General features: G+C 39.2%; 1 protein-coding gene and 1 long non-coding RNA gene across 3 annotated transcripts in view; one reads left to right on the top strand and one right to left on the bottom strand.

Moving 5' to 3' along the window:
• LOC112920748 (uncharacterized) overlaps nucleotides 1-26,516 on the bottom strand; it is a 51,516-nt gene that overhangs the window by 6,319 nt on the left and 18,681 nt on the right. Inside the window, exon 3 of one of the 2 annotated variants that reach the window (XR_003235121.2) lies at nucleotides 23,703-24,869. The exons of the other annotated variant lie outside the window; for it this stretch is intronic. This is a non-coding gene — a long non-coding RNA (uncharacterized lncRNA). Of the gene's footprint in view, nucleotides 1-23,702; nucleotides 24,870-26,516 lie in introns of those variants that run through there. 2 annotated transcript variants of the gene reach the window in all.
• The window catches only part of MAP2K6 (mitogen-activated protein kinase kinase 6), a 150,445-nt gene continuing 140,414 nt past the window's right edge, over nucleotides 16,486-26,516 (top strand). The window contains exon 1 of the mRNA XM_072746733.1: nucleotides 16,486-16,506. The gene's annotated coding sequence lies outside the window, so the exon portion shown is untranslated. The remainder of the gene's footprint in view (nucleotides 16,507-26,516) is intronic.

Genomic DNA, 26,516 nt, shown 5'->3' with positions numbered 1-26,516 from the left:
ACCTAGTTTTTTTTTTTTTAATACCTAGGGGTATCTAGGAAGGAGGTTAATATATGTAGAAGAGAAGAGAGGAGGTAAAGGGCATAAAGAGCAGACCTGGTGTCTGTAGCAACTACTCAACTCTGCTGTTGTAGCAGGAAAGCAGCCACAGACAAGATGAAAACTAATGAGCACAACTGCATTCCAATCAAACTTTATTTAAAGTTTATTCAAAGTTTGAATTTTGTACAATTTTCACATGTCACAAAATATTTTTTCTTTTTTAAAAAAAGTTGCTAGAACAACATCATTCTTAGCTAGTGGGCCATACAGAAACAGCATTTGGGGATAGATCTGCCTGCTGTAATAGATGATAAAATGGAAAGAAGGAATAAAGGGAAAGTTAAAGGGGAAAACAATTTTTTCACGGTGAAATCATGAGTCATATACAATACAAAATGAACACATGTCAAAGATTTTATTTAACTCAAATGGGAGAATCAGATATTACAGCGGGTTCAAAGGGGAGTTCAAGCACACACACAAAATCAGGAATACTGAAATGAATATACTCATAGATGCAAAATTGGTGTGATTGTCCACAGAGTGACAATCATTTGCATTCCTCTTGACAAAATTCATTTGCATTTCTAGACACAAGATTCATCTTTGTTAGCCTCACATTTCTGAGACTTCCAGAGTTGCAAAATAGTTCAAAGACAACAAAAAGCCCAGGAATCTATATTCATAGCTACATTGGGGACACCAAGACCACGTGCCAATTAAAAAGTCAAGCATGATGGGGGCGCCTGAGTGGTGCAGTTGGTTAAGCGTCTGACTCTTGGTTTGGGCTCAGGTTCTGATCTCTGGGTTGTGGGATCGAACCCTACATAGCACTTTGAACTCAATGTGGAGTCTGCACCTTCTCCCCCTGACCCTCCTGCTCATGCTCTCTCTCTCTCTCTCTAAAAAATAAATAAGTAAATCTTAAAAAAAAAAATCAAGCATGAAATCTTAAGAATGTCCGGGTTTTGGGGTGCCTGGGTAGCTCAGTCGGTTAAGCATCTGCCTTTGGCTTAGGTCATGATCCCGGGGTCCTGAAATTGAGAGCAGTGTTGGCCTCCTGGCTCAGCAAGGAGCCTGTTTCTCCTCCCTCTGCCTCTGTGCCTCCCCACCTTGCTCGTATTCTCTCTCTCTCAAATAAATACAATCTTTTTTCTTTTTTTTTAAAAGAATGTCCTGGTTAAAAAAAAAAAAAAAAAAAAAAAGAATGTCCTGGTTTCAAAATATCACATTTAAACCTTGTGCTGCTTTATAGGGAATGCTAAAAATTTATTTGTATCCAGTTTGTTCATAAAACACTGTACCATTTAGTAATATGGTACTCACAGAAACTTTATATTCCAACTCCTCTATCACAACAATACTATGTGTAGCCTAGAGGACTTTATGTAGGAACAGAGGCAAGAGTAAAGTATCTTTCAAGAGGTAGATCACTCTCTCTCTCTCTCTCTCTCTCTCTCTCACACACACACACACACACACAATGTACATCACAGTCCCAACACATACTGGCAATGTGATCTTGCGGAAATAAATGAACATTTCTTAGTCTCAGTTTCTTTATCTGTTAAATGGAAATATTAATAGTACCTATTTCACAGGGCTGGTAAAAGAATTAAATGATGTGATAAATAACACACTTAAGTACAGCCTGGCACAGAGTAATCACACAATATGGTCATTATTTTTCTTTTAGATCAGGGCTTGATACTATATAATATATCTGAAATTTGTCTAAGATCTCATTTTGGGCAGGCTTGATAAAGCTGTGAGTTCCTATTTTATGGCATATTAGTATGATACTAATACAAGTTCCCTTTTCTAGGGGAAAACTGATAAACTTCATTCTCTAGATCCTGGCTGGAGTCATAGCATGGACTTGCTAGAGGGCCCTGGGCTACCTCATCCATCAGAGGTGTACGATGTGTCAACAGCAAGAGGAGAAACACCACCTGATCTCCCATAGGAATCAATATGTTCTTTAGATTAGACACAGCCCTATAGTCTCCACTGAAGCTACACGAATATTATTTTCTCTTTAAAAGATTTTATTTATTTACTCATGAGAGACACACAGAGAGGCAGAGACATAGGCAGAGAGAAAGGAAGGCTCCCCACGGGGAGCCTGATGCAGGACTCGATCCCTGGACCCCGGGATCACAACCTGAGCCAAAGGCAGATGCTCAGCCACTTAGCCAGGCATCCTTCCAATTATATTAGATCCTAATATAAGGAAACGTCATTTTTTTTTCTGGAAGATTATTAAAAATCTGGCATTTTCCACACTACAATGCACACAGAGGAAGAATTAAATTTGAACCTAATTTCATTTCAAGTAAATTATACACACTTAATTACATCTTTTCTGTTCAATTTACAGAGCAGTAGGCATTTAAGAAATTAGAATTGCTATACCTGCACTTCCAAATTGAACAAAACAAGAATCACTGAAATGACTTTTTTTAGAACCAGAAGAGGGTTTTTTTTTTTTCCTTTTCTAGAATAGAACATTTTTCTATATGAAGAACTGGCATTTTTATTCCATACCCTACCTACTCATCACTCTGCTCAAATTATCTTTTCAATTCCTCAACTCAGTGGTTTGTTGGTTTTGTTTTGTTTTGTTTTGTTTTGTTTTTCTATTTATGGTAGATGAAAACCAACCCAGATGCTATAAAAATAACATTAAGATGCAAACTGAAAGCTCATAAGAAAACCTTTGGGTTGAGGGCATTTCTGGCCGGGTTTTCCAATAAAACAAGTGTCCGTTAAGATGGAAGTTCGAAACGTCCTTTATTTGACATTGGATTGCCCTCGTTTGCCCACTTGGTTGGTATAGGTGAATTTAATTTTCTCTTTTCTTGGTTCGATTATCAACTCTGCAGGCCCCTCTTCCATGGAAATCCATCCAACTTCAAGAGGACTCAGTAGGGCAGAACTGCTCTTGAAATGCCAAAATGGGGAAAACAGCTTGAGAATGTTATGAGGCAAGATAGACTGGCGTGAAAGATATTTTCATCTCCACTCACTGGGTGCCAACTCAGGACAAAGTTAGGAGAACGGTGCAGTATGTGCTGTAAATTAATACTGAATGGAACAGGTGAGTTAAGAATGGAGTAAGAATGGAAAAGTGAGTCAGAGTCAGACATAAAGTCACAGCATCATAACTGTATCCTCAAGAGAATCGTCCGTGGCGGTCACTGGCAAATTTCTGCCACTATTTAATGGTAAATTATTTCGTGCTATAAATAGTTGGGAGTTTGTGGATGGCACAATGTTCCTAGTATAAACATAGATGGGAAAGTAGAGTTTAGTTTTTAATCCCACTCTGCCTCTTAAGTCACGGATTTCTATTGCAAACTGAAAGAGAGAAAATTATGTATATGAAACATTAACAGTTTAGGGTGCATAATGGGGAAAAGAGGGTATTCTGTGGCAAGCACTTTATTTCAAAGCATGATAAAAAAATACTGAAGGACAGTATTTTTTTTCTGTTTCTATAGCAATCTTTCCATTTTTTCTTTTCTTATGAAAATGTATTTTATATATATATATAAACATATATGTATATTTATTTGTAAAATAGGTGAGGGCTTTAAAATGGAGATCTATATGATAGGTCTTTGTCAATTCTATTTATACATGGTCTTGAAACCATCTCAGGTTCTTAGTTCTTAGCTTTCCTTTTCCATAAATACAAAAATGGAGATGATAAAATGATGGAAAATTTTAAATTGTTTTCTTATGCGTTTATTTGCTTTGTTTTGGGATTCCTGGGCGGATGTTTTTTATCTCTGTGAAATATTACTAACACTGAGAACTTCAAAATATCCATGAGGCAATGCCATGGAAGCTCAGTCCATTGGGATGAAATAAAACTTTAAAAGAATGAGCCTCAAAAAACTTTTAAAGGATATCTTTCTATCTTAAAAGAATAAAAGCTATGTGTAAAAACTTTGTACTGCTGAGGGTATAGGGTAATAGGTGTGTATTGGTAACACCTTACTAAAAAGTCATTTATCAATACATACCAATAACTTCTAAAATGTTTGTATTAACTCAGGCTGCCATAACAAAATACCACACACTGGATGACTTAACCGAGGGAAATTTATTTTTCACATTTCTGGAGTGTGGCAGGCCAAGGCTAAGGCGTTAGCATGCTAGTTTCTGGGGAGAGGTCTCTTCCTGGCTTGTAGAGGACTGTTGTCTCTCTGTGTGCTCACATGGTGGTGGAGGCCACAGAGAGAGGGGAGACAGACTGCTCTCACCTCCCTAGTCCTATGGGATTAGACCTCACTCTTAAGACTTCATTTAACTTTACTTCCTAAAAGCCTTCTTTCCAGCTACCATGACACTGGGAGTAAGAGCTTCAATTTATGAATTTTAGGGAGACACAACTCAGTCTATAACAATGTTTATAACCTTTGACCCAGGAATTCAACTTCTAGGAACCCATCCTTTGTGTGATATTGAGGTAGGGGTGTGGTATGGGGAGGGGTAACCAGAATGTAGCCCTAAATGAATGCTTAAAAAATATTCATTATATTACCTACCATTTTAGGCAAGGAAAACACACACAGGCAAGGTGGGCATAGAATCATTTGGGGAATATAAATAATAGTGAAAGGGAATAGAAAGGAAGGGAGAAGAAATGTTGGGAAATATCAGGAAGGGAGACAGAACATAAAGACTCCTAACTTGGGGAAACAAACTAGGGGTGGTGGAAGGGGGGAGGAGGGCGGGTGTTGGAGGGGAATGGGTGACAGGCACTGAGGTGGACACTTGACGGGATGAGCACTGGGTGTTTTTCTGTATGTTGGTAAATTGAACACCAATAAAAATTAATTAAAAAAAAAATATTTTACTCTCCGAGTAAAACCATGAACTAAGTTACAAAAGCAGAATGCCATTTGATTTCCAGGTTGGCATCCAGGTAAACCAGAGCAGTGTCACAAATCCAAGGCAGCCCCAACAAGAAATTAATAAGCTAAAAAACGCAAGTCACAAACTAAAGGGGGAACCAATGCAAAAGGAGGTCCAAGTAGAGAGACGGTGAAACTGCATAATTCTCAGAGCCTGGTTTAAGTATTCACCAAACCATGTTTTTGTTTGTTTGTTTTACATTATATGGGTAACCTAAGCCTGAACATTCCATGGTGATAACCTCTTTTGGCTTTTGCTTTTTTTTTTTTGAGTGAGAGCAAGCGCGGGTGCAAATGGTGCATGGGAGGGACAGAGGGAGAGAGAGAATCTCAAGCAAACTCCACACCCAGCATGGAGCTTGATGCAGGGCTAAGTCCCATGACTCTCAGATCATGACCTGAGCTGAAATGAAGGGTCAGATGCTCAACCAACTGGGCCATCCAGGTGCCCCCTTGCTTTTGTGCTTTCTTTCTTTTTTTTTTTTTTTAATTTTTTTATTATTTATTTATGATAGTCACACACAGAGAGAGAGAGAGGCAGAGACACAGGCAGAGGGAGAAGCAGGCTCCATGCACCGGGAGCTCGATGTGGGATTCGATCCCAGGTCTCCAGGATCGCGCCCTGGGCCAAAGGCACGCGCCGAACCGCTGCGCCACCCAGGGATCCCGCTTTTGTGCTTTCAAAAACAGTTATAAGTGACACTATTTCAGAAGGAATGAAGTTATACTTAAAGCACAGAATAACAATAACATTCTGGGAAAAAATGTGTTTTTCTTAATGTTCTCTGGCTATTTCATCTATTTGCATGGCTTTAGTATCATCTCAATAAAGACAACTCACAAGAGGTGCCTGGGTGGCTCACTCGGTTAGGCATCTGCCTTTGGCTCAGGTCATGATCTTGGGGCTCTGGGATCAAGCGCCACATCAGGCTCTCGGCTCAGTGGAGAGCCTACTTCTTCCTCTGCCTCTGCTACTCCCTCTGCTTGTGCTCTCTTACTCTCTCTCTCTCTCAAATAAATAAAATCTTTAAAAAAAGAGAGAGACAACACAGAAATCTGTTATCTGTTTAAAAAAATAAAAGATTTATTTTAGAGAGAGAGAATCCTCAAGCAGATTCCCCACTGAGCACAAAATCTGGCATGGGGCTTAATCCTAGGACCTTGAGATCATTATCTGAGCCGAAATCAAGAGGCAACTGCTCAGCTGACTGAGCTACCCAGGCACCCAACAAATTTTTCACCCTTAAGACCTGGCCCAAATAGGGTCACTGCCCCCATATCTATGGTTTCAGTTACCCACGGTCAACAATGGTCCAGAAGTAGATGAGCCTCACTTTGACACACGGTCAGGTCAGTTGTAGCCTAACTATGTCACAATACCTATGTCGTTCACCTCACTTCATGTCATCACAATGAATGTTGGCCTTTTATCATTTCACATCATCACAAGAAGAGTTAAGAACAGTACAAAAAGATATTTTGAGAGAGAGACCACATTTGCGTAACTTTTACTATAGTGTTATAATTGTTCTATCTTGTTATTAGTTATTGTTAATCTCTTACTGTGCCTAATTTATACATTAAACCTTATAATATAGGTATGTATGTATAGCAAACAACATAGTAGATATAGGATTCAGTCTTATATCCACCATTTCAGGCATCCAATGGGGGTGTTGGAACATGTCCTCCTTAGATAAAGTGGGACACGTCTTACAAATACAGTAATGCCTGGGCAGATGCTTGACGACCATCTCCCTCCGAGTGAATCATCACCTCCTGGGAAACGTGCCTACCACTCTGTGATCTTTATCTCTCTCCACAGCATTCCCACCCATGAAGAACCTCAAAGCTGTCTTTGATTCTTGTGTCTTACCCACCATCCTCTTCCAGCTGCATTTCCCACTCAGCCTTGGACTGATACTAAGCTGAGTTAATTAATGGATAATCGTTACATATTTTTGCTTTTTATTTTTTTATTCTACAGAAAAGATATAATTGGGGGTCGTACCAAGCAATATATTCATTTTTTTTGGCACTTTAGGAACAAATAAGAGATGCATGTATGTTTTAGACTGTTCCGGCTGCTATAACAAAAATACCATAGACTGGTTGGTTAAACAACAAACATTTCTGACAGTTTTTGAGTCTTGGAAGTCTGAGCTCAAGGTACCAGTAGATTCAGTGTCTGGTGAGAGCCTGCATCCTGGTTCACAGAGGGCCATTTTTTTCTGTTTCTCACATGGCTGATGGGAATGAAAGAGCTCTTTGCAGTCTCTTTTATAATGGCACTAATCCCATTCATGAAACCTCCACCTTCATGACCTAATCACCTCCCAGAGGCCCCACCTCCTAATGGTGATATTGGAGGTTGGGATTTCAATCTACAAATTGAAGGAGATACAGCCATTCTGTCCATAACAATGTAGTCGCACAGTTAGGGTATGTGTATTCAAGAATGATACTAGTCTGTTAAAAAAAAAAAGGCTTGTGATAGTTCTCTCTTGCTTTTCCTTGTGAAATAGAAAGCAGTCACTTACTAAAAGTCACAACCAAGGGGTGGAGACTATGCCAGGAGTAATAGTGACAGATAAATACAACTGTGCTTTCATTTTTCAAGAGCAATTGTGTTCTAAAGCAATAAGCTTTAGGCTTTTTGGTCTCTGGGCTACATTACACTTTTAGGACCTACTGAGGATCCTGAAGAGCTTTGTCCATGTGAGTTATAATTATCAATACTTAATGTACTGGAAATTGAAAAACTGAGAAGTTATTTTATTGATTTGAAGATAGCACTGAGGAGCACATTGCATATTAACGTTAATATCATCCTAGCATTATTATTATATTAGTATGATTTTTACATCACAGAGACCCTGAGAAAACTACTGTCCTAAAATTTCAGTTTGTTCCAGAATGTGAAAGAGCATAATTAAGCATAAAACTTTGCAAGTGAATTTATTTGCTTTGATTTATAATACCCGACTCTCAAATAAAAGCTATGAAATGTCAAAATTTATAACAAAATTTTCTCGATTCTGATGGTCTTGCTTCCTGGGCTTACTGATTAGTGGCTTCATCCGAAATAACAAAGTTTATTATTTCCCCTATGTGTAATCTGCCTATATAGCAAAGAGTCTATGTCATAGTAGAATGATTTTCTTTGCTTCATCTTCACTTTATTATATCCTTGATTACTCAAGAAAAAGGAAAACAAAGGTTCTCACTGGTCTTTATAAGAATCTGTGCTTATTTTTTATATATTTCTTTTATAAATAAATAATAGAAACTTATTTCTCATAGTTCTGGAGACTTGGATGTGAAGTCTAAGATCAAGGTGCTGACAGATTCTGCTTGGTGAGGATCCACTTCCTGGTTCAGAGATGGCCAAATTTTATTCTATGATTATTACTTAAAAAAAAAATTTAAAGATTTTATTTATTTGACAGAGAGAGAGAGAGCACAAGCAGGGGGAGCCACAGGTAGAGCGAGAGGGAGAAGCGGCTCTTCGATGAGCAGAGAGCCCGATGGCGGCTCCATCCCAGGACCCTGGGATCATGACCTGAGCTAAGGACAGACACTTAATTTGAGCCATCCGGGTGCCCCTTTTGTGATCTTTTTTTTTTTTTAAGATTTTATTTATTTGACAGAGGGAGAGGGGGAGAGAGAGAGAGAGCACAAGCAGGCTCCCCAGTGAACAGAGAGCCCCATGCAGGGCTCAATCCCAGGACCCCAAGACCATGACCTGAACCAAAGGCAGATACTTAACCAACTGAGCCACCCAGGTGCCTCTGTGATCATTTTTAAATGTTATATTGGCACTTTGGTTAAATAGTTTCACAGGCACCCATTATCCTATTTTTTTTATTAAGATTTTATTTATTTATTCATGAGAGACACAGAGGGAGGCAGAGACATAGGCAGAGGGAGAAGCAGGCTCCTTGTGGGGAGCCCAGTGTAGGACTCAATCCCCGGACCAGGATCACACCCTGAACTAAAGGCAGACAGATGCTAAACAGTTGAGCCACCCAGGCATCCCCCCATTATCCTATCTTAATCAAGTCCCCACATTTCCTTTAAAGACATTTTTCATTGCTTTCTCACAACTAGATGTGACCTATAAAAGACATTTTTAAAAGACATTTTTAAAAATTTTGTACCTATCTATGAGATTTCCTAGAGGGCTCTTGGAAAAGCACAAAGGTTTGTTCTTTTACTTTATTATAAAAAAGAGAGATATTAGTAATAATTAAGTTAAGTTTGTTTGATGTGTTACAATAGAAAAAGTTGCATAGGAATATCTGTCAAGTAAGAAAGTACACAGAGCCCGGCCTAGGTTAAATATGCATAAGTACAATGTTATCAATATAAAAATTTCAGAAATCAAATGCTATATTAGAAATTCCTGGAGGTTTGTTAATGCCCATGCTGACCATAATGTTTGATACTCAGGGTGAATACAAAAGTCTTATGAAATAGTTATTTAATGTTCCCTGATTTAAAAAAAAATCAGTATCCACCATTCTAATAATGCAGATTATGGTAATAAATTAGTGTGAGGATGGCTTGGCCCAAGGTGGTTTGGGGGTTGTAACAAAGTCAATTTCTGGAAAAACATTGAGGGCAGAGCCTATAGATTTTTACTTGGAATTGAACAGGGATTAGTGAGAAAAAGAGAGTAGTCAAAGCCATCGTGAAGGTTGTCGGCTTAAGCAAGTGGTGGAATTGAGATGCCTTTAATAAGATGAAGAAGCACCTGGTTTGGGAGAGACTACAAAGAATTTCAGATTGGACCTGTTAAATATCAAGTTATTGATAATAAATAATGTTAATACAAATAAATACAAATGTATAATATAAATAGATAATAAACATATTTATATATGCAACCATATCCTAAACATGTTACAAATATTAACATATTTAATCTCTGCCTCCTCCTCAACTACTGAAATTTGCATTGGAACAGGAAGCCTGTTCCAGGAAGAGAGCTATTAACAGAGACTCCCCTTTACCTAAGAAACTTACCAGCATAATAGGGTAACCCCGTTTTTCCAAATATCTCCTTTCTCCTTCCTGTTAATGGCCTACCTCTCCTTTGTTTCTCTGACCCTACTCCTCTCCTTAGCTCCAATAAGATTCATGTTGCCTCATTGTCTTTGGAATTTCCAGGATGTGTGGATTCCCTGCACATACGCCCATTACATTTGATTTTCTCCTGCTTCATGTCAGTTTGATTCTAAGTCCAGCCAGAAGCACCACAGGACAGAGGAGTCTTTCTCCCTGAGGGAGTTTTTTACAGACCCCAAAATTTCAATGTAACATTCAAATTGTAGTATCTAAAATTCAATATGGTACTGGAAGGAAGGTCAATCAAAACTACAAGTACAGTGAAAAAATTTCAGAGTGGTCCCTCCCACATTTTAATTTTTTTTTCAAAAGCAAGAGTGTACCTCCAAAAGCTGGTACAAGTTTTTAAGTCAAGCATGTATTAGCACAGGACAACAATCTCTACTCCCAAGGGAGATTGCAACACTCGTCTTTGTTCACCAGATGTGGTCCAGCCTTTAGATCATTTCCCAGTTAATCTCTCTCCAGTACTAATGTTGACTGATCAGTCAACGTCCAACTGAGGGGTTTTGGAATAGAGCAAGAGACATAGATTGGATAAGTCCAAAGAACAGAGCTATGTGGACTCAGTGCTCATTTTCCCAAACAGTAAGGTATGGTAACCTGTTTACTTTTTGTTATATTGGTCATGCCAATCTAATAAGCAGATCAGTGGGTTCCTAGGACTTTCCCACTTGCTAAAGTATGTTAAATGGAGCTGTGTCAAAACCTGTATTTGCATCTCAGAAACCTAAGTAGCTGAGAAAAACTAGCAAATTGTTTTGTTTTTATATATATAAGAATCAAATCTGAATAGGACTTGATTTTTAATTTAAATATTATAGTGCTCAGGTTAGCAATCTGTTGGATTAAATGTCAGGCATATCCTTAATTTACTAAATTAGTGTTCAAGTCTGTAATTGAAGTAATCCCTTTGATAATGTATCCTTAAGGCAAGGGAATACTTTGACTTAATTAAAAAGAGAATGTCAGTTGATGAGTCTGTATTTTCAGAGAATGTCTCCTTGCAGATATATTGAATCAAAGAAATAATAATCAGCTCAGTGAAACCTTACTGTTAGAGAACATATTTGTAATTTTTAAATGAATATATCATTTGTGTAATTAAGCAATGTGAGTCTGTCACATTTGCTCTGATGGAGAAAATAGGTTTTCTGATACTAGCACAGACTCTGATCTTATCCTGAACTATAATCTTAGAGAATTCTCCTAACCAATGTTTGCTTCAGTTTATTTTTATCATAGAGGGGTAATTCATTAAACACAACATTTTTAAGAGAACTTTTAACACACAAGGTTTTTAATTTTTGTTTTTGTTTATGTTAGTAATACTCTAGGAGTAAGTCCCGGTTTCTCTTCTCCTGGCCTGTCAAAAACCAGCTTTATGATTTTGGCAAGTTATTTAACTACAGATTCTTTCACGTATAAAATGTCAAGTCTGATCTTCAATGTTGGATTCCAGATCTATTTTTCAGTGAATATTTGCTTTATTTAAGGATCATCTTTTGTTTCCTAAATATTGAAGATGTTACTCCTCATATTAAGTTGACCTTTTTTAAAGATTTTATTTATTTGAGAGAGAGAGAGACAGAGACAGAGCAGGAGTAGGGAGGAGGGGGAGAAGCAGACTCCCCGCTGAGCAGGGAGCCTGACATGGGACTCGATCCCAGGACCTGGAGATCGTGACCTGTGCCAAAGGCAGATGCTCAACCTACTGAGCCACCCAGGTGCCCCGTAAGCTGATCTTTTATTCCTTTATATTGAGATCTAAAAGTTCAAAGTTGGAATAATACTGTCAGGAAAACAGAGGAGCTGGGAAAGACTGGGAAATGGACAGAGTACTAAGTATCCTGTTCAGAACATTCTGCTGGGTTATTGTTACCTTTTATTGTCTCTGAGCTATTTTGTAACTTTGTACGATGGAAAATACAGTTAGTGATTCAAAGGATTCTTGCCTAAAGATGTGCAGATTGGGTCCACTGAAATGCAATTGACCATTGCCTTTGGATAGGAACATGGTTTATGTTCATTTGAAAATTCATTTCAACATCCCTAATTGCTCTATACGTCAAGTTCTTTGAATTCTTCTTTGCATCAGTTATAACACTGTATTGGTTTCCTCATTAACTAATAAGTTAAACAAAATCTTGGACATATGCGCATTTCATATTTGTATTAGGGTCATGATTAAAGGATAATTAAGAAATTATCCTTTAATTTACCTACATAATTAGATTACTGCAAGGATTAAGTAAGATGTTGCCTGCGTGTTAAGTACTAGGCACAGTGCCTGTGACCTAATGATGATGATTATTCATGTTTAGTCTACTGAGCAAGTGAACTTTGGTTCCAGCCAAGAGCGTCTTCCTCACAGCTAGCTGGTAAGGATTCAAAATAACAAAGGCTTTGGCTGAGGTGGTTTGAAGATAATTAAAACTACAGGTACTTGAGAAAAGGACTTAAATATCAATAAACTCCATCTATTTTGTTATAAATGTTCAAATATCAATCTCACTTAAAATCATGTTTGATTCATATTAAATACTTTCAAAAGCAGTGAAGGGACTAGCAGAGATTAAGTTACCACCTGAAGTGCGTATGGATACAGAGGCTCAAGAAAACCACCTGAAAAAACATGCAGAATTTGAAAGGAACCAGCTCTCACTGCTCACAGTTCTGTCACTAATTGAAGTCATCCACTTGCTGAAGATCCACGGATAATATGGCTTTTGTCACCAAGGGGGAAGATATAAGATGGATTAGCAGATAAGAGTCAAAATAAACTTCCAACTGCCCTATTGTAGCTTATCTTACCACCAAAATAAATGTTGCATTGCAGAGAAGTAAAGGATATTTTATTTAGGTATGTATTTCCCAGTTACCCTACAGAACAAAGAAATCTGAACTGGCTACATACAGTTAAAGATCCAGTTTCAACAAATAGGAAGGCACCCTAATTACAAGCTTATTATACACTAAAGCAGGTTTTCTGGGAACAAGACTGGCTTTCATCAAGATATATAAAGCAGATTGTTGAGAAGATTAAGTGAGATGGGTTGGGGCACCTGGGTGGCTCAGTCAGTTGGGCATCTGCCTACAGCTCAGGTCATGATCCCAAAATCCTGGGATCGAGCCCCACGTGGGGCTTTCTTCTCAGCGTGGAGCCTGCTTCTCCCTCTCCCCACGCCCCACTCATGCTCTCTCCCTCTCTCTCAAATAAATAAGTAAAAGCTTTTAAAGAAAATGAGTGAAATGAGTTGAAGGAGCAGGAGGAACATCCCCGTCCCCCAATTTCTTCCCCTCAATACCACGATGAGCAAAATATACAACCACTACCACCACCACAAAGGAAATAAATAAATTCAATAAACATTTATTAAATACTGCCTATGTGCCAAGTACTCTTTTAGCCAGAAAAATCTCTACCGTGGTGAAGCTCACCTTGGCAGTGAGCAAGGAGCATGGTGGTAGAGACAATCAGCAGGATAAATGAAGAAATAAATGATATGCTGTGTTAAGAGTCATGGGTGCTATGGAGAAAGATGTGAACAGCAAAGGGAAGGTCTGAGGGCTATAGTTTTAAAAAGCCTGGTCGGAGAAAGTCACTTTGAGAGGATATTTGAACAAATACTTTTATTTTAAAGATTTTATTTATTTACTCATGAGAGACACACACAGAGAGAGAGGCAGAGACACAGGCAGAGAGAGAAGCAGGCTCCATGCAGGGAGCCCGACGTGGGACTCGATCCCCGGTCTCCAGGATCATGCCCTGGGCTGAAGGCAGGCGCCAAACCACTGAGCCACCCAGGCTGCCTGAACAAATACTTTTTTTTAAAAAAATATTTTATTTATTTATTCATGAGAGACACACAGAGAGGCAGAAACATAGGCAGAGAGAGAAGCAGATTCCTCACAGGGAGTCTGAAGCAGGACTCGATGCCAGGACCCCGGGATCACAACCTGAGCCAGGGGTAGATGCTCAACCACTGAGTCACCCAGGCGTCCCTGAACAAAGACTTAAAGAGAAAGAGCAAGCCCTAAAGATACAAGGTGGGATGGGAGGAGGGGAGGATGTTCCGTGTAGAAGTCTCTGAGGCAGGGTAATGCCTGGTGCACTTGAGAAACAAAAAGGAGGCCATCTGGCCTCAGCAGAATGAGGGAGGAGAGAATTGGATGAGGTCAGGGAGGTAACAGGTGAGCATGGAGGCAGATCCATATAAGCCTAGGGAACCAGTGTAAGGTCTTTGACTTTGCTTTCAGAGTATGGGGTGCCACTGGAGAACTTTAAGTAATGGAGTGGTATGACCTGATGTCAATTTTAAATGAATCGTCAGAGGAAAAACAATAGCGACTGCAATCAAATAATGAAAGAATCAACAAGAAATAAAAGAATCTACAGAGGGAGACAATGGGAAGTACTTGGCTCTCAGCCTGCTCTTATGCCTCCCCCACCAACCCTAATAGACAAAAATAATAATAATAATAATAATAAATAAAAAAATAAAAAATGTCCTCTTCCAAAACGCAATAACCAAGTGAAGTGAGAATTAGGAAAACAGTTATTTTGGGGTTCTGTACTCAATTCCAATGTGTGAAGGGGAGACTGCTTCCCCCACATTTCTTAGGACACTAACCAGATGTCCTACAATTCAACTAAATTCTGATGCTCTCTACCTGGAGACAGCATCAAATTCCACAGGTAAGGGTTCGGTCCCACAAGGCTGCCCTGCTCTTCACACACCAACTGCACACCCAGATTGGTACTTGCACCCCTGACCGATTGGCTATAAATCAGAGGTTCCCTAGACCTCCTCTTTAGGTTCAATTACTTTGCTAGAGTGGCTCACAGAACTCAGGAAACCCATTTATACACAAGATTATCAGTTTATGACAAAAGATATTAAAAGATACAAATCAATAGCCAGATAAAAAGATACACTGGACAAGGCCCCAAACAAAGGAGCTTCTGTCCTTCTGGAGTTTGGAGCCCGACATGTTGGCACATTGGGAGCATTCTGATTCCCCAGTACAGAAGCTCTCTGAATCCCCTCCTCTTTGGGTTTTTAGTGGTGGCTTCCTTACATAGGCATGATTGATGAACTCATTGGTCATTGGTGATTGATTCCTCCAATACTACTCCCCTCCCCGGAAATCAGAGGGTGGAACTTTCCACCCTCTATTCTTGGTTGGTTCCCCTGGCAACCAGTCCTCTTTCTTAGGTGCTTTCCAAAAGTCACTCATTAACATAAACCCAACTGTGGTGGAAAGGGACTGGTAATGAATATGGAAACACCCACTGCATCTTGATGGCTTTGAAGCATTTGCAGGAGATGAGGACTAGAGACCACGTATTATAACAAGAGATGCTCCTCTTGCTCTTATTGCTCAGGAAATTCTAAGGGTTTTATGAACTGTGAGTCAGGAACTGTGGATAAAAACCAAATGTATATGAGAAATATATTCTGGTCATCTGAATGACCAACTACATATATTTTCCATATATTGCAATATCTCACTGTTGTTGGGAGGCGAGGGAGAGATGAATACTGAGCCCCCACTATCTCTGAGGGCTGCTCTGAATCGAGGGAAAGAGTCCAAAGGTTGAATAAGCAGATGTAATGCACTTTGGAAAAAGAGTCAAGAAGTCACCACATTATATCAGGTGAGACAGAGGCACTCAAGTCTTAGCAACAGGCAGTAGCTTGGTAACTGCAAATATCCTATGGAGGGAAGAGTAGAATATAGCATGCAAGAGGCACAGAGCTACCTTACAATAAAACATAGCTCAAGAATGGAATAAGGAAGGGTAATATTGGCCCAAGGAAAATTATTCCAAAGTCTCAAACTAGGTAATTACAGCCAAAGTAAAAAAGAAAGAAAGAAAGAAAGAAAGAAAGAAAGAAAGAAAGAAAAGAAAGAAAGATTAATAGACACTAGTGAGAATTGAATTGCTCACATAGAGAAGTGTCAGATAATCAGAGTAAATGCATATCAAAAATAATAGAGAAAATAAAGCAATAAATGAAGCGACAAGATCCAGAACACAGACCAAGATAATTTGATCATGAATTTCTCTCCATGAAATAGAGACCCATCAGATGGTACAGATGTGCACAAAAATATAATTCAGGAAGCATATCCCATAAATAAGAAAAAGGCTGCATTTCCAAATTAAAAAGAACATACTCTTTTTTTTTTTTTCCAGGAAAGTCTGAGAGAGAATGCTCAAATGCCACATGATGACTGAATCTCAAGGACAGAAGAATCCTTTAGACATCCAGGCAGAAAGAGCAAATTATCTTCAAGAGGGGAAAAATAAAACTGGCCTTCAGGTTGTCTGTCGCCACATTCAGGTCCAAAGACAAGGAAGCCAAGTCCTCCAGAGTGTTGCTCAGAGTGGGATCCACAGGTCAGTAGCATGGGAATACCTGGACCCTTGTTAAACATGCAGAACTCAGAGCCGATGCCAGGTGTCCCAAATCTGCATTTTTAACAAGTTCCCAGGTAATATGTACACATATTAAAGTCTGAGAATTAGTGATCTGCAATGCCTTCCCGGAAAGAAGGTGTCAGCAGGAGTATTCTCGTTCAATTAGTGAGCCATTCATTCTATTTATATGGTCATATTTTCAAATGTGACATGACTTACTGGAGTGCAGCTGCACCAGGAGCCTTTCTGAAGGCTTGATAACATAATTCAGATGTCTCAAAGAATTCAGGAACTAAGAAACAAGAAGTGAAAGCCCAGTGTTAAGTTTGAGTCTGTTTGATCAGAGAGCAAAACAACCCCCAGGATTACAGTGAACAGGAATGTGGATGCGGTAGGCCGGATGGTGTACAAGTGATGTAACTCACCACAGGGAAGATGAGAGGAAGAGTATCCCTACAGCTCACAGCACCCAGTCTATAAATACTTCCTAAATTTGAAGGCTGAAGTCTTTAAAAAAAAAAACATAATGACCAATAGCTTAATATTTTAATTTTAATTTTTATTTATGTGTATTTATTTTTTATTTGTAAAGATTTTATTTATTTATGCATGAGAGACATAGAAAGAGAGAGGCAGAGACACAGGCAGAGCGAGAAGCAGGCTCCATGCAGGGAGCCCGACGTGGGACTCGATCCCGGGTCTCCAGGGTCAGGCCCTGGGCTGAAGGTGGTGCTAAACCGCTGAGCTACCCAGGCTGCCCAAGCTTAATATTTTTAATGTTTATACCTGTACATTTTTTTTTATTATTAACCTTAGAGACATATTTTAGGAAATGAGTTTTCCTACGGTAAAAAGACATGTAAAGTTCAACAATTCCAATTTCACTTCCTTTTATTTTTCTTACTCTAAATTCAAGAAATTGTAACATTTTATTAAATTGATTTACATTTTTTAGAAAGAGAGAGAGTGCGTGAGGGAGGCGGGAGGAACAGAGGGAGAAGAAAGAAAGGATCTTAAGCAGGCTGCACGCCCAGTGGGGTGGTTGGGCTACCCAGATGGATAGGAAAGAAAGTAAACTTGAAAATCAAAAGCGAAACTAGGGACAATGTGGACCACTTCATAAGGATAAAATATTTAATTTAAAAGGAAGAAAACCATTTTACAGTTTATGTACACTTAATAATAGGGTCTAAAAATACATAAAGAAAAAAGAACCACAGAAGAAAGAAGAATATCCATAAATCGTACTGTGGGGAAAAAAAAAAAAAAACCCTTTGAGTAACTGATGCAATAAATAAAAAGTTAGGACAGAGAGATATAAAAGATTTGAAAAACATGACTAACAAAACTTGAATAGATATTTATAAAAGCCTTGCTTGTAACAACCATAGATTGCACATTCTTCTCAAGAATATAACATACTTCTCCCCAGATACTCCTATATATTCTGGAACAATGCGTAGGTGTGTGCACCATACACATATAAAAGAATGTTTATAGCAGCATTATTTATAAGAGCCAAAAGGTAGAAACAACTCGACCACCTCTCAACAACAGAATGAATGAGGGTAAATCTGTAAAAGGAATATTATAAGACAATCAAAATGAACTACAGTCAGACAGGCCAATGTGGATATATTACATAAACATCTTCGGAGGGAAAAAAAAGCAAGAAACATAAGGAGAGATAAAGAATGCTTGCGTTTATATAAAATACAAAAAAGGGCAAAATGCAATAGCCCTCTTTATTATACTCCTAGAGATATAAAGAAAATCAAGGAACTGATTTCCATAAAAGTCAGAATACCAGAATAGCGATTAATTCTGGAAGGAGGATAAACTGTAATCGGGAAAATACCTTCTGTAGTGACAGTAATGTTCTCTTTCTTGATGTGGATGGTGGTTATCTTATTTATAAGAATTTATGAAGACGTACCTGTTAAGTTGAATAAAAGCTTCTATATGTATATCATGTTCCATTTTTTTTTTACACTTGAACAACTGATCTATTTTTAATTTATCCTGAAGTATATCTAAGGATGGGGTTCAACTTTAGCTTTTTTTCATATGGCTATCTAGATATCACAATCCTCCTTATTTAAAAAATCAACCCCTCCCTCACTAATTTGCAATGTGTCTATATTGATTGTATACTAGATTTAACAGGCAACTGGATCTAATAAAAGAACTATGTTTTTTTCCAGTGGCCCGTTATTCATGCACTAATACAGAGATGGCTTAGTTTTTTCTTTTGTCTTTCTTTCTTTCTTTCTTTCTTTCTTTCTTTCTTTCTTTCTTTCTTTCTTTCTTTCTTTCTTTCTTTCTTTCTTTCTTTCTTTCTTTCTTTCTTTCTTTCTTTCTTTCTTTCTTTCTTTCTTTCTTTTTGGCTTAGTTAAAGAAGCTTTAGAGCCAAGATTCTCAACCTCTGCAGTATTGTCATTATGGATAAGATCATTCTTTTTCTGTAGGGAGGCTCTTCTGTGCACTGCAGGATATGTAGCATCATCCTTTGCTTCTACTCACCAGATGCCAGTAGCAGCCCACTGCTCCTACCCCAACCCCTTAGCTATGACAACCAAAAATGTCTCCAGACATTGCTGAGTGTTCCCTGGAGGGGAAAAAAAAGTTGAGAATCACTGCTTTAGAGTATATTTTAATATCTGGTAAGACTACTATTGGAGGAAGTCATGGAGGGATATGACCACTGGTTGACCATCCTGCAGTCCCCACACTCCCAACTCCCAAACCCCCACCCTACACTGGACCCGGGTACTCAGCGGCTCCTCACTCCGTCTCCTGTACTTGGAATGTACAAGGTATGTTCTGCCCGCCATGCGGACAGCCAGAGGCTTTTTCAGGGATGTAGTCTTGAGAGAGCCATGTGTTGTTGAGACCTTCTGGTGCACATGGTGGAAGGCCTCTGTGTAAATGTTTAAGATTCTCCCTTTGGTTCAGAGATCTACTCACCAGGTGGCACCCAAAACAAGCCACATGAGTTCCCTTCTTAAAACTGCCACCTGCCCTTCTGGAGTGGCCTGCCTTGTCTCCATTTTTCTAGCCTTCCCTGTAGGGGGCCAGTTTGCAAACCAGCAGCCACCACTCCCCCCACTCTCCTTAGTCAGGACCTTCTTGCTTGTTTAATTCTCCTCAGGCATCTTATAACCTACACGTCTCATTACAGAAAAAAAAAAAACACAAAAAAATCATATTTCTATTGGGACTGCATTATGTCTGTAGATTAATGAAGGGAAAACTAAAATTTTCATGATGTTGAGCATTCCTATCCAAGAGCATGAAAATTTATATTTATTTGTATTTATTGCTATTGTAAAAATAGCCTATATATGCAAGATACTGATTTGGTACATTAATTTTAAAACTCAGTACTTTCCTAATTTTTTTAATTGTTGGTAGTATTTTTTCCACTGCTTATTTTGAGTTTCAAGTTATATATATATATATATATGTATATATATATATACATATATATATTCATATATTCTATAATAGAACTGTCCAACAGAAGTTTTTGTAATGATGGAAATGTTTAATATCTACCTTGTCCAAAATAGCAGCCACGATCTGCGTATAGCTAGTAAGTACCTGGACTGTGCCTAATGTGACTAACTTTCTTTTACTTATAAAAACTTCTTTCCAAAAAACTTTTTATTATTAAATCTTGGTGGGGCCTGGATGGCTCAGTAAGTTAAGTGGCCAGCTCTTGATTTCCGCTCAGGTCATGATCTCAGGGTCCGGGGCTAGAGCCCCACAATGGTCTCCAAGCCAGGGACAATAGTTTTTTCTTTTTCCTAAGACTTATTTATCCGAAAGAGAGAGAGAGAGAGAGAGCAAGCACGAGCATTGGGGCGGGGCAGAGGCAGAGGGAGAGGGAAAAGCAGACTCCTCGCTGAACAGGGAGCCCCATATAGAGCTTGCAGGACCCTGAGATCCCAACCTGAGCTGACGGCAGATGCTTAACCTACTGAGCCATTCATGTGCCCCCAAACTGACAATACTTAATTTTTTTTTTAAGATTTATTTGTTTATTGCAGAGGAGGGAGGGGCAGAGGGAGAGGGGAAGCAGACTCTCAGCTGAGCAAGGAGCCTGATGCGGGGCTTGATCACCTTCCTCGGAGACCATGACCTGAGCTGAAACCAAGAGTCAGTCACTTAACCCACTGAGTCACTCAGGCGCCCCTGAGAACATTCACTTTATTTTTTTTAAAAGATTTATTTATGTATTTATTTATGATAGACATAGAGAGAGTGAGAGAGAGAGAGAGAGGCAGAGACACAGGAGGAGGGAGAAGCAGGCTCCATGCCGGGAGCCCGACGTGGGACTCGATCCCAGGACTCCAGGATCGCACCCTGGGCCAAAGGCTGGTGCCAAACCACTGAGCCACCCAGGGATCCCTGAGAACATTCACTTTAAATGTAAACGTTCACATGTGGCTTTCAGCTACCTTATTGGATAGCACAGGTCTCTATAGTTTTACTTCTTGCTTTTTAATCTCTGTATCTTGATTGATAACTATTATCTAAGTATGTCAGTTAATACTTCCAATATAGTATTAAATAAGAGTGGAGATTGTAAGCATCATTATATTGTTTCCGAGTTTTGCAGGATAAGCTCGAGTAAGTTCCCATGAAGTGTGTGTGTATGCGCACGCGCGCACATAATTCACATGTTAGGAAGCACACATGTATCAATACTTGAACATTTTTAGAAAGGTATTAAAGAATAGGTATTAAATTGGTCAAATGTCTTTTTTACATCTACAGAGATGATTATATCATTTTCCCGTTTAGTCCCATAAATGTGATAAATTTTGGATTTTTCTAATACTGAGCCACCCTTGTATTCCTGGGATAAACTGTGTTTAGTCATAATAGATTGTTGCCTGGCCTCCTACTCTAAGCAATATTGAATAGCCAGCAATCTCATCTATCTTTTTTTTTTCTCCTTCACCTGTCCAACATCTGATTTTGAGTTTTTTTAGTCCTAAGACCACTAAGAAGATCAGCAAGCTTATTCTACTTTTTACATAAAGTCCTGATTCTTCATCATTGAAAATAATTGTACTGTATCTATAGTATAATGCATTATCCCTTATTACTGTTATTGAAAAGAGAGAGAGAGAGGAGAGAGAGCAAGGGAGGGGCCGGGGGAGAGGGAGAGAGAATCCTCAAGCAGACATCCTAAGCATTCAGCTTGATGGGGCTCGATCCCAGGACCCCAAGATCATGACCTGAGCTAAAATCAAGAGTCAGATGCTTCACCGACTGAGCCACCCAGGCATCCCTGTTACTGATTCTTAATATTTCAAATTAAGTATATACTTAATGCTTATCACGAGTCTTTGCATCAAAATCTTTCCACTCTTATTTCTTATTGGGAGCTCACTCTAGTACACCCCTCAGAAAGAGATCAAAAAAGAAAAAAAAAAAGAGATCTATCTACCTACCTACCTATGAGGTTCACTGATCATGTCCTCTATCATCTCCATTCTTCTACTGAGGCCATCCAATCAATTTTAGATTTGAATTTGTATCACCAGAACTTATTTTTATGTTGTATTTTTGCTTAAAAATCTACGTTTCTTTTTTAAATTTCTATAAATTTCTTGTATTTTGATTCCCTGCCAGCATGTTTCCTTTTGCTTCATTCAGTATAGTTACAACAGTTGCATTTAAGTCTAGTCTGATTAACTCTAACACGTTGGTCATCTTGGAGTCGACATCAGTGGACTGTCTTCTCCCTTTAAAACAGATCTCATCGTTTCTGACTCTTTGTATATAATTTTGCCTTGTAACCTAGACACTGTGGATTCGATTATTTTCCTCCAGATTGTTGATATTTATGTTGTAGTAGGCAATTAACTGCAAACTGTCAACACCTGTGTCGGGTGGTGTCTCGGCTCTCATTTCAGACTGACTTCAGCCTGTTTTGCCCATGTGTGTGTCCCGAGCATGAGCCAGAAACTTGGCAGGTTTTCACACTGACTTTGGGGTCCTCCATCTCTCATGATGTCTTTTCTGGGATTCCCTCCTCACTCTGTGGAAGCGGATTGCCCTAAGCCCCTTTCCTGGTTTGTCCAACAAGAAAGAGGGGGAGCTTTCCATCTGAGTTTAAGCCTTCTAAAATCTGTCTGCTGTTGCTTGTTGTTTTTGGTGTTTTGCTCAGAGTTTATCTGAAGGAAGGCTGGGTAGGCTGTAACTCCATCATGTTCAAAGCAGAACTTTCCTGGAAAGGATCTTTGATGTGCTAGTTTCCTGAGCTTATGGAGATTGGATTCCTCAAGTATCATTAGACATGATTGGACCTTATGCCATCCTAGCCTCTTGCATACATTCATGAATTCAATCCAGCAGAATCCTTCCTAGTTTGGGCTGCAGTTCTCAGCAAGTACCTGTGGAAGATTTGAGAGTCCTCCTATTCCTGGGTCATCCAATGCCACACTGCTTCCTTCGCTTCATCCCATGCAGATGGTGATGCCATGTGGACCTTGCAGGTTTGGGTGATGCAACACTCAATGTAAGGCTGTTGTAACAAATTACCACAAACTGAGTGGCTTCAAACAACAGAAATTCATCGTCTCACAGTTCTGGCAGCCAGAAGTCTGAAATCAAGATGTTGGCAGGGCTGCGCTGCCTCTGAGGCTTCCTTGCTTTTTCCTTCTGGTGACCGCCCACAATCCTTGGTGATGCCTGGTTTGTAGATGCATCACTCCGATTTCTGCTTCTGTTGTCACTTGGCTTTTCCCTGTTTGTCTTCTGTGTGTCCAAGTATCCCTTGCTTGATAAGGATACCAGTCACTGGATTAAAGCTTATATTAATCCAATATTACCTAGTCTTAATTTGACTGCATCTACAAAGACTTATTTCCAAATAAGGTCAAATTCACAAGGGGTAGGACTTGAACGTATCTTTTGGGGAACATAATTCAACCTATAAGAGGTGATTTGCCCCCAAGGGATTATAGGGCAAGTAGAAGGGATGGGGTAATTTGTCATCTAGTTGTTTTTATAGTAAATATATTCTAAATGTATGGAATGAAGTGACTTGTGTAACATCACATAAATAGCAAAATAGAATACAATCTGCTACGTTATTCTATGCGTTAGTTTTACTTATTTGTTTCTTTTAAAAATGAGAAACCATTTAAACAATAATATTGAAAAAAATTTTTTAAAGATTTTATTTATTTATTCATGAAAGACACGGCGGGGGGGGGGGGAGGCAGAGAGAGAGAGAGAGAGAGAGAGAGAGAGGGGCAGAGACACAGGCAGAGGGAGAAGCAGGCTCCATGCTGGGGGCCTGACATGGGACTCCATCACCAGTCTCCAGGATCAGGCACTGGGCTGAAGGCAGCGCTAAACTGCTGAGCCACCTGGGCTGCCCTGAAAAATTTTTTAAGGAGAAAAATCTTCCAGTTCCCTTACTACCCCTTAGGCAAATTTTTTTTTTTTTTGCATATCCTCTTCATCTTTTCCATATGTACCAATGCGTTTTACATATTTGTAAGAAATCAAAGTTGCTAACTTTTAAATAAAATTAAATCATCAGTATAAATTGTGTGTAATTAAGGAATTCTGTTACAAGAAATTTAATTGCTTTGCATTTTTCACTTAAAATGAAACCCATAATACCCAGGGGAATTTTCAAGACCTTGTCAGCTGCTTTAATCTTCCTTCATGAATTGCTGATACTAGTCTTAGAACTGTTCTGTTTTCACAAAGGCCCATTATGTGATTAGATACCAAGCATGCAGTATACCTGCCCAAGATAACAATTAGGCCTCAAACATTATTATCAGCTATTTCATTAATCTCAATGAGTTTACACTGTAACAATTAAATAATTTCTGTGACTAACCAAGATTCATGACACACAGATTCCCATCAAAATCTGTATAAATTGGATGCAAAAGATTATCCTCAATTCAGACACAAATGCCTAAAATGAAATCATCCATTGATGTAGCACAGAGGCAGATGTGCTTTGTGGTTAAGAATGAGCTTTGGAAAAAAAAAAAAAAAAGAATGAGCTTTACGGTGCCTGGGTAGCTCAGTCGGTTAAACATCTGATTCTTGGTTTTGGCTCAGGTCATGATCTCAGGATCCTGGAATCAAGCCCTACATAGAGCTTCATGCTCAGTGCAGAGCCTGCCTGTCCCTTTCCCTCTGTTTCTCCCAATGCTTTCTCTCTCTAATAAATAAATGAAAAATATTTATATAAAAAAAATGAGCTTTGACTTTGGAATAAACTGGGTTTGGATCTTGCATTCTTGTCTTGCTGGCTGCTGAAGGTCTTAAACTTCCTTAAGCTTCAGCTTCATTATCTGGAAGTAGAGAAAACACACTTAATTCATAGGTTCTTAACAATGTCATAGGATCAAAATAATGCCTGATACTTAGGCCTTCAGCTATAGAATTGTTCAACTGCATGTTGAAGTTAATACTGAATTATCCAATTGTTGAATAAGTATTCAAAGAGTAACAGGTCCTACAGATACTCTTCTACAAAGCATGCTGCTGACCCAACTGATCAGCCTCTGGTTGAATCTTGATTGCAATCACATTCTGGTCTACCTGGTTGTAACATTTACTTTTAAAAATACTTGAATTGGTACTTTCCAACCCCCAACTTTATCACAATAATAGAGATTAGTAGTTATAAATCATAAAACTCAAAACCTAAGATAAACTTATCTAGTTTACTACTGATTTCGCTTTAATCTACATTTAAATACAATTATACGTAGTCATAAATATAGTGTGGTCCAGAATTTAATTCCAACCTGTCCCAGATTAAACTTTAGGCAGATGAGGGAAATGCTTTGAAAAGGTACTAATCTTCCTCTTCTCTCATCACCTGGGCCCTGAGCCTATGTTGTCTCCTTGTTTATACCTACCTATGACAGGTTTGTCATTTCTTGTTCCAGGAATGTGCATCTCAGACTGCAGTTACTCAAAGTTCATAACACAGTCTTGATGGATGGTATTTATGTTTTTGCACTGTTCTTCAAACCTTCTTAATAGGTTCATTCTGTTGAGAAACATGCTTTTCCACGCTGCCTAATGCAGGTGCCTCTCGCCTTTTGTGTGATAATTCATCCAGAAAAAGTGACATCAAGAAGCCTTCATCAAGATTATTCCATGTCAGCCCAATCTTCAAACCTGTCAGATCGACCATGCAGTGGGGGAGGGCCTCCCAGGAGCAAGGAGAAGCCTCAGGGTGGCAAGAGCACATCCTGTTCCCACCAGTCTAGTTGGTGAGAAAGGCAGTTTGCAGGAACTCTCCTGCAATAATAAACTTGGGCAGGGAGGTAACTGATGGCGAGCTCCACATACCATGCTAACGGGTCAGGATTGTACACATGGTGGCTTTAGGTTGCCATTCGCTCTGTATTTGCACCACAGCAGGAAGGCAGATGATGGACTGAGATAGGGCGGCAGGAAAGAGCATCTTAGGGGTGCCTGGGTGGCACGGTGGGTGAAGTGTCTGTCTTTGGCTCAGGTCATGATCCCAGGGTCCTGAGATCGAGCCCTGCATCAGGCTCCCTGCTCATCAGGAGTCTGCTTCTCCCTCTGCCTCTCCCCTTGCTCATGCTCTACTTCGCTATCTCTCTTTCAAATAAATAAACTAAATCTTAAAAAAAAAAAAAAGAAAAGAAAGAAAGAGCATCTTAAGTACCATCCTGTCCCCACCATCTACTTCCTGCTCAACACAGAGCACTCCCCTTGTGCTCCACCAACCCCTTCTATTCCTCTATCCTACCTCCCTGCATTCTTCTCTTTACTGCAAACATCTCGCTCGACTGTGCTTATGTGTTCACATGTGCATGTCCGCTGATAGACTGTAAGCTTCCTGAAGGTAGGAACAGGACTTGCACTTCCACTTTTGAATACTCAGCATTCAGCCCCAGGCCTAGAAGCAAGCAAGCATTCAATAAACTCATTATTGCACTCATTCAGTATTTAATGAG

Source organism: Vulpes vulpes, chromosome 2 (genome assembly GCF_048418805.1).
Source record: "Vulpes vulpes isolate BD-2025 chromosome 2, VulVul3, whole genome shotgun sequence".
NCBI classification, from domain to species: Eukaryota; Metazoa; Chordata; class Mammalia; order Carnivora; family Canidae; genus Vulpes; species Vulpes vulpes.
Note: the sequence above shows the minus strand (reverse complement) of the source record. Positions and strands in the feature narration are given on the sequence as shown.